Source organism: Gossypium hirsutum, chromosome A01, assembly GCF_007990345.1.
Source record: "Gossypium hirsutum isolate 1008001.06 chromosome A01, Gossypium_hirsutum_v2.1, whole genome shotgun sequence".
NCBI classification, from domain to species: Eukaryota; Viridiplantae; Streptophyta; class Magnoliopsida; order Malvales; family Malvaceae; genus Gossypium; species Gossypium hirsutum.
Window position 1 is genome coordinate 111,779,190 of NC_053424.1, and position 8,239 is coordinate 111,787,428.

Sequence of the window (8,239 nt, forward strand, 5' to 3'; positions counted from 1 at the left end):
TCAATTATGCATCAAATTAAACATTTCATATTAAACCTTAACATAACACATATATTCTTGTATATAAGCAACCAATATCATCTTACAATATCATTTACATTCATTTCCCAAAATGACAAATTATAAGACATCCTAGGTACATGCCGGCACAAAAAGAAATATACGTCACCTTGAATTCGGGATCGTTGTGGGTGCTGATTCGGTAATTTGACTTTACCTAACCTGCGCACGAAAAATAAACCGTTCGCTGAATATGAATTCAATGGTATTTCTATAATCTGAATGTTTAAATAAAATAATATAACATACACATTTAATCATATATTAACAATAGTCATTCAACTTAAACAATTATTCATAACATATTCAAATTTCATTAATTGTTATCTCGAATAGCATTTCTCATTGTCACACATTTCATATGTCTCATTTCTAATTTCACATTTGGAATTTCAATACCTTTCATGCTATCACTTCATTTATTTGCCCCTATTAACATAATATCAATTCAGCACATTTATGCAACAATTTCACAACAAATCCTTGTATTTTTACGATTTTAACAATTTAGTCCCTAATCGACAAATTCATCAAGATTACTTAACAAAATACTTATAAATAACAACTAATACTTCAAATTCATCAATTAACATCTAAAATCACAAAGATTCATCAATGGCAACATTCAAAATCTTTAACAGTTTCAAAAATGAATGTACGGGCTAGTTAGACCTAGGTGCAACGATATCAAAAATATAAAAAATTACAAGAAAATGAGTCGGTATTACCTACCATGCAAAGAAAACACCCAAAACCGAAGCTTCACCTCCTTGGCTATGGCTTTCGGTTGTTGAATAAGAAAAATGAAATTAATTTTGTTTTTCATTCTTTAATTTTGTTTAAACTTTCATTAATTTACAAAACTGCCATCCAAAACACATTATTTTATCATTTCCTATTAAATTGCCATCCCGCTATACTAATTAGGTAATAATTGTTACTTAAGTCCTTCCTCCTTTATTAATTAATCTATTTCATCACTTAAATGATATATTTAGCATATTTTACATTTTAGTCCTTTTTAATTAATTAACTATCTAAACATTAAAATTTCTTAACGGAACTTTAATACAATCTTAATAAAACTTCGTAAATAATTATAAAAAAATATTTACGGGTCGTTTTATAGAAAACGAGGTCCTGATACCTCATTTTCTAAAACCACTTGACTTTAAGGTCTTAACACTTGAACTTAATCAATCATTTATATAACATAAATTATCATATCAAATACCTTTTCATAACCATAATTGACTCGTAAATATTCGTAAATAATATTTACGAATATAATCATTGGATTTGTGGCCTCAAAACCACTATTTCCAACACCACTAAAAAACGGGATGTTACATGAACTCACTAAGTTTAATTGAACTTACTCCATTACTTTTCTTTCTCAAGTGTTTAAGTAGTAAATGAAGATCAGTAGAAGGGAACTAGGCCAGAGCTGTGTTTGCAAGTGAGTCACTTGTTAATTTTTGTATCATTCATGGCTATGTTGGTGGGTGGCACATAAATCCATTTTGTAATCAACTTTTGTAATTCACTTTGTTATCAATATTGTTCCATTTTCAAAAGTGAATTTACCCTTATTATAGAAGTGTAAGCCAAGCTTTCTTAATTTGCAACACTACAGGAAAATAGGGCTTTAGCGGCGTTTTTAGCAGCATTTTATCAAAAAACGCCGCAAAAATTATAAAACACAGAGCAATAGCGGCGCTTTTGGTAAAACGCCGCTAAAAACAGAGCAATAGCGGCGCTTTCGATAAAACGCCGCTAAAAACCAGAGCAGTAGCGCGCTTTCGATAAAACGCCTATAAAAACCAGAGCATTAGCAGCGCTTTCGATAAAACACCGCTAAAAACCAAAGAATTAGCGACGCTTTCGATAAAACGCCACTAAAAACCAGAGCATTAGCGGCGCTTTCGGTAAAACGCCACTAAAAGTCATATAATCCCTAAAACCCTAAACCCTAAAAAATAATAAACACTAATCTATAACCCTTAAAACACTAAACCCCTAAATCCTAAAAACCTCTAAACATTAAACTATAACCCCTAAAACCCTAAACTCCAAAAAACATCATATGGATGTTGATGTGTAAATACATAGATATTAATGTAAAAGCTTATGTTCATAATAAATTATGGAATTAAAACTGAATGGGGTTTGAAACGATATCACATACAAATAAAGAATTTCAATTTGAAAGAGTGTTAATCTCATACCTAGTCCCGGCTCATAAACACCTTTACCTCTAATTTGATATTGACCCTTTAGTATATTTTTTTCTTGTTTCACCTCTCTCAATTATAGAGGCTAAATTATAAATAGGGTAAATTATACATGTAGTCACTCAACTATTTGTTTGTCTTGTTTTTGCTCACCAACTATGAAAAGTTGCAAAATGATCACCCAACTATTTTATTTTTTTTATTTTTTGGTCAACAACTTTTAAATGGTCAATGAAGATGATATGATATCTTTTAAATTTGACATAATATCAACTTTAACCATCAACATTTAAATGTTGTGTTAATTTAATATTGATTCTAAAAAAATTAACCCCCAACATTGACACATTGTGTAATTTTGTCTTTTTCTTCAATTTTACTTTTCTTTGTGACATTTTCACCTAAAAAAATCCATCAATTAAATTTGATTGGAAATATAACAAAGATGGAAATACCTGAAAATCCATAGTAATTTTCATCTTTTATCATTTTTTTGAAAAATTAACCCTTAATGTTACGAATAAAAGTAAATATGAAAAAAAAACAAAAGGATTAAATTTCACAATGTGTAAATGTTGAGAATTAAAGTTATTATTATACAAGTTTTAAAGTTTCCAAGTTATCTTTCCAATAGTAATTTAACGACTAATGACCAAAAAATAAAAATTTGAATAGTTGGTGACGAAAAAAGAAATTTTTGATAATTAAGTGATCATTTTGTAACTTTTTATAATTAGATGATAAAAAAAAATTATTAATAGTTGAGTGATTAACAATGTAATTTACTCTAAAAATACTAGCTTCAGCCCAAATGTGATATGTTGAAGCTTCTAAGATGGGCTCAAAGAGCACCCATCAATCCGTAAAATCGGGCCTTTAATTTTAAAATCAACGGCTGAAATTAAATCAAACGGCCACGATGTAAAAAACAAAGACCCTAGCTAGCAACACACATTTTCATCCTTTCACTGCAAACCCTAGCCTTCTTCTTTTTCCTCCGCGGCTACATTTCCACTCTCGTTCCCGCGATATCAAAGTAAAAATGAAGGTGGTCGCCGTCTACTTGTTTGCCGTACTCAGAGGAAACGCTTCTCCTTCGCCGATAACTTGAAGGTTATTCTCAGATCAGGTCATTTTTCTCACTCTTTTCTCTTTTACTCGATTTGCTCTCTCTGTTTTTGAAATCTGACGGTGCTTGTTTTCGATGATTTTATGGTCAATTTAGCTACGAAATTTAGGGAAATTTTCCATGTTGTAATTTTTGTTTACTCAATCTTTTTAGTTTATGTTCATTTTTCGTTGTACTTGTTTACATTAATTTGGAATGGTCAAAATATGTCGTCGGTCATTGTGTTTTAGCATTATTTAAGAATCAGTTCCTGTACTAAGTCTTTTATTTTCAATTTAAAAATTCTAGTCTAGTCGATGACTTTAAAAGTATTTTCATTTTCATTTTTTTTAAATATATATATTATCTCTGCAGGTGTGGAACCAAAGAAAAGAGGAAAAGGTGATTTCGCCCCCCTGCATTTCATTTTATATTACAGAATTTATCATTTTCAGATCTTTATTTACTGTTCTTATCTTTAAAGGAGCAGGGGAACTAAATTTTATAATAATGGAAGCAGCCTCGTGCAGTCTCGAGCTTTGTGAGGTTAGTCCTGACTCTTAAGCTATTTTTTACTTGCTTCTTCAACTGATTCTTTGCTCTTTACATTTTTCTATGCATTATTTTATTTTATTGATAGCGTGAAATAATATTTCTCTGGCTAGATGGTTTTCAATTAAGCTCCTCCTTTTACCTTGCTTTCTCATCAATGGACTAAGTCCATTTCCTAATTACGTTTGCTTAGAAAGATAGATATGTGAACCTAACGGTCATTTGTGGCTGTGTTGGTCAGTGTTAAGATAAAGCGTTGAAATTTTAAAACTTCTATTGACGGTAATTAAAGTTTAAAGGGATATGATTTTGATAGTAATATTTCTTGCTTTAAAAGAATACAAGATAAGATATTCTAATTGCAGATTAATTTGGGTTCATTTCTTGTAGTACAAATTTAATATTTGGTTAATATTGGCTTCTGAATGAAGTTTTCTCATTTCTGTGTATCTAGTAGTTAGGGATTTTCTATATATTTATCCTGACTTTGATTTATTTCCAAATGCCCGTATGAATGTGGCCTAGTGTCGGTTTTCTTACCTTTTTCTTTTATTGTTATTAGTATTTATACAACCATTTGACAAAGAACATCTAATAAGCTGAGGACTGATCTTGCACATGGCTTTCTAGAGATATTCTAAAGTTTTAGAAGGATCACTTGTCATCCTGTTGAAGCCTTATTGAGGATGAGCCTTAGATTGTTATAGCATTCACCATTTTACATGAAATCATCACTTTTTAGGAGCTTGAAATTCCTAGATATAAACATAAATAAAACGTTACAAATTTAATGTCGAAATTTGAGTCTCATCAATATTTTTGTTTCACTTATTAAAAAAAAGTTATAGATTAAGTCTTTCGATTTGAGATTAGCCAAGATTTAGTGGAGCTACCAGCTTTAGATATGTGGGAACTTGTTTCACGTTGTACTCATCATATGATATTTCGTACTGGCCCAAGTTTGAGGTATACAACCGTTGTTTAAATAGATGCCATTTGAGATCAACACCTTAAAAATGTCCGGTAAGGTAAGACAACAAACAGCGGAAGATATCTCAAATTTTAATTATACAAGCATGAGTATGAGATTTGTACTATTTTAATCGGGATGATCTTTAAGTAAAATCTTCATAATAATGATAATTTTAAGATATAAACTTAGTTTAATTCCATTTCTTCCAATTACTTATAAGTATTTATAGGTTTAATTTTAACACTTTAACTTTCATTGGCACATTTTTTATTGTTTTATTTAATTTGTAAAATTGATGAAATATCTTGATGTATGGATTTACGACATTAGGAATGGATAAAATTCCATATCAGTCTGCTACAGAAGAAGCAACATGTTATTTTCATCTTTAAAAATATATATAATTGTTATTGCTATACCATTTATATTTGAAAATGTGAATTCAAATTTTTAGAAAGAGATAAGAATTGAAAAACCTATAAATTCCATAATAGAACGAGCTAGATTGAATTGTGACAATATATATATATCAACGAAATATACCCTTTTTTTTTACTTACAAATTTGCTTAAAAACTGACACCAATCAACCAAAAGTTAAATAAAATCTTCATCTTTCTTAACATTCTTAGACTAATGTTTTTCTGTGCAGCGGCAAATGAAAGAATATAACAGTGACGTGAGACAAAGCAGTCGCCGCTTCTATGCGGTTACAAGCGACAACATGTTTTAAGGAGGAAAAAGTTGGAATCCTAGTGCTGCACTTGCCCAAAATAAGTTTTCAATCATATTTTCTATCCAACATCCATTCTTTGGTCACAAAATGATTAAAATATATATGATTAAAATCATAGACTTCTTTTAATGTTTTTTTCTTATCAAATCTAGGATCTAAAAGCAAGATAGAAGGAACTTAAAGCAAAAGAGGCTAAATTGAATAAGCGTGAACGGGTAATTTGTTGTTGGCTGTTTACACTCGAGTGAGGCTGGCCCTTGAATAATAAATGTGGTGCTTCTGATTTATTTTTGCGGTATTCGATATCAATTGTGATAAGTTGTTCCTTTCGCATAGTTGTTCCTTTCGCATTGTAGTTACAAATTATACAGATTTCTGAAGTAATTTAAATATTGCTATCTTGGCACAAAAAAATCAAAACCATAGTTTTTGAATCTGAATTTCCTATTCATATTTCAGTTTAGTTTTCTGTCTGAATTCTTGTAAAATATCTTTATGTTCTGTAGTCTTTCTATTATGAAAATACTAAAATTATACAATGACTTGATTTTTATATGTTCGGATGCAATATGTAATTGTGTTGTATGTAAGGTGGTTTTGCTATTCATTTTGCTCTTAGATTAATTTGTCCTTGTAGTAACTGAATGTTAACTTTATATTTTGCAGGAATTGAGAAGGAAAGAGGATGCAACAACACGAGGTAGGTTCTTTTTTATTTTTTATCTTGATGAGTCCCGAGTTTATCCATTACCAGTTTGATTCTGACATGAGTTCTTGCCTTGTTCTTGGCATCTGGAATTGTAATAGAGGACAAAAATTGTTAGGTGAGTTCAAGTTCAGGTTTTTCTGTTTCTTTTGAAAAATCTTTCACCAGTATAAAATGGAATGCTTGGATGTTGGTTTTGGTTTGGTTTTGTTCTTTTTCCATTTTTTTCTTACTCTTCTTACATATAAGTCTTCAGTGAGTCTTTCAGTTAAAAATGTGTTTTGTATTGGCTTTAATGTTCATTTTTTCCTTATTTGGTTTACAGCTAACTAAAAACTTTATCTGTCTAATTATTGCTTAGATTGTAGTACTTTGTGCAATTATTTCTACTGTCTTGATTCCAATGATTATAAATGTAAGTCGTATGATTCTTTGGTCACCCATCAACACCATATGTGGTACTGCAAGGGATATTGACTTACTTTACAACTTGTTTCTCAGTTGTTTATTTTAAAATTTTCTTCTACACATTCTAGGGATGCATGGGACATGGTTGCTGAAATTTGCCTTTCTCAGCGTCCATCGTTGGTTGAGGATCGTGATGCAGAGTTCCAGGTGTGTTTTTCTTCCAGAGTTAGAACTTACTTGAATGTAAATTAAAGGTTAAGGATTTAATAGGAGTAATATAGGGATCTATGGATTTATTTAAGGGTAAATTTTAAGATTTTTCGGTTGCATAAGCCCTTGAATTTATGCTAAAAGTGGAATTTATTATAATTTTATTAATTATTTTGAAAAATCTATAGCCAGGAAAAAAAAAGAGAAATAAATATGTATAAATTATGTAAGTTCTTTGTGTAGCATTTTAAGAACTTCAAAGCTCACAGATGATTTGTTATACTCTATATGAGTTCATTGATTCTATGTTTTTGCAATTTTAGGTATGATCATGGGTGCAGCAGCTTCAACTGAAAAGTACTTGTGCAAGTCTGGAGTAGGTCAATCAAGAAGCTCTGCTGGAATTAAACTGACAATTGTAGTATGCTTGTAGTTAAAGTTTCTTATAGTGAACATCATGTTGTTTATTCGGTAGAAGTTTCAAAGATTTTGCTTTTTAGAAGAAAGTGTATTGTAGTCATTAGATTGGGTTTTCAAATATTGATTATGAACATTTTGATCAAATGAAAAGTTCTCTTGTTAATGTTTTTGAACTCAAAAACAATTTAAAATGTGTCAATTGTTAGGTTATTTAAATTTTGTATGATGATTTAAGGTAAGAAAGAATATGAAATGATTAAAAAGGAAGTTGAAATATATATAGTCTTTAGTGGCGTTTTTGGGGAAGCGTCGCTAAAGGCCATGTCTTTAGCGGCGTTTTGGGGAAAAGTGCCGCTAAAGGTCATGACTTTTAGCGGCATTTTTGGGAAAGCCCCGCTAAAGGTCATGATCTTTAGCGGCGTTTTTGAGGAAAGCGCCGCTAAAAGTCATAACCTTTAGCGGCATTTTTCTACGCTGCAAAATTTAGCGGCATCATCTATAGCGGCAATTTTTGCGGCGCTTATAAAAGCACTGTAAATTGTTTTAGTGGCGCTTATAAGCGCCGTTATAAGCCTAAAAAAATGCCGCTAAAAACTTATTTTGCTGTAGTCACAATTGATGGTAGGGAATGATTAATAGGCTGACTTTTATAACCCCAATTGTCTTCTTCTTTAAGGATGTGTTACCGATTTAGAGAAAGAATAATGGTTTGTAACTAAAAGGGGAACCTTCATAACTATTTTCTCAAATATTTAAGAAAAACCAAAGAATTTTTTAATCTGTCAATAACACCCTAGTCTGTTGGGCGATAAGTTTGGTTGAATGATGTACGC

At 30.7% G+C, this 8,239-nt stretch overlaps 1 long non-coding RNA gene across 2 annotated transcripts; it reads left to right on the forward strand.

The window, feature by feature from the left end:
• The first annotated feature begins 3,238 nt into the window (after positions 1 to 3,238).
• On the forward strand, positions 3,239 to 7,569 carry LOC107925344 (uncharacterized). 2 transcript variants are annotated; one of them, XR_001691947.2, is made up of 8 exons: positions 3,239 to 3,423; positions 3,778 to 3,804; positions 3,887 to 3,948; positions 5,579 to 5,877; positions 6,329 to 6,362; positions 6,470 to 6,486; positions 6,905 to 6,983; positions 7,310 to 7,569. It is a non-coding gene; the product is annotated as an uncharacterized lncRNA (long non-coding RNA). The 2 variants fall into 2 exon arrangements; XR_001691946.2 differs by having other exon boundaries at positions 3,241 to 3,423; positions 3,893 to 3,948.
• Positions 7,570 to 8,239: the final 670 nt, after the last annotated feature.